The sequence below is a fragment of the Dipodomys merriami genome, unplaced genomic scaffold (assembly GCF_024711535.1).
Source record: "Dipodomys merriami isolate MVZ:Mamm:240054 unplaced genomic scaffold, mDipMer1.0.p SCAF_770, whole genome shotgun sequence".
In the NCBI taxonomy this organism is placed as follows: domain Eukaryota; kingdom Metazoa; phylum Chordata; class Mammalia; order Rodentia; family Heteromyidae; genus Dipodomys; species Dipodomys merriami.
The window spans coordinates 438,091-438,783 of record NW_027206369.1 but is presented as its reverse complement, the minus strand read 5'-3'; positions in this window follow the sequence as shown (position 1 = coordinate 438,783).

Genomic DNA, 693 nt, shown 5'->3' with positions numbered 1-693 from the left:
TGCCATGTTATCCACCTTCTTGGGGGCTGTGAAAACTGGGTTCTTCCTAAGGTTCTTGGATTCTCAGTTTGGGTGCAGTTTCTTGGCCTTTGTTGCGTTCTTGTTGGTTTTCTATGTGTAGGACATCTTTAAGAATCTTTTGCAGGGCTGGTTTGGTGGAGTTGTATTGTTTCAATTTTTCTTTGCTATGGAAGGTTTTTATTTGGCCTTCAGTTATGAAGGAGAGTTTAGCTGGGTACAGTATTCTTGGTTGATAGTTGTTTGTTTTTAGGGCATGGCATACGTCATTCCAGGCTCTTCTTGCTTTGATTGTCTCTACTGAGAAATCTGAGGTAATTCTAATTGGTTTCCCTTTATAGGTGATTACCCTTTTCTCCTTGACAGCTTTAAGGATCTTTTCCTTGGTCTGGGTTGATCCTGTGTGGATTATAATGTGACTGTGGGATGTCCTATTCTGGTCTGGTCTATTTGGGGTTCTAAAAGCTTCTTGTATCTGAATAGGCCTATCTTTTTGTATGTTTGGGAAGTTCTCTGCTAGGATCCTGTTAAACAAATTTCCTAGACCATTAACTTCTGTTTCTAGGTGCTCCTCTACACCCATTATCCTTAGATTGGGCCTTCTGATGGTGTCTTCCAGGTGTTGGATAGACCTATCATATTTCTTGGACTTGTCTTGGATGGTTGTATGTTCTT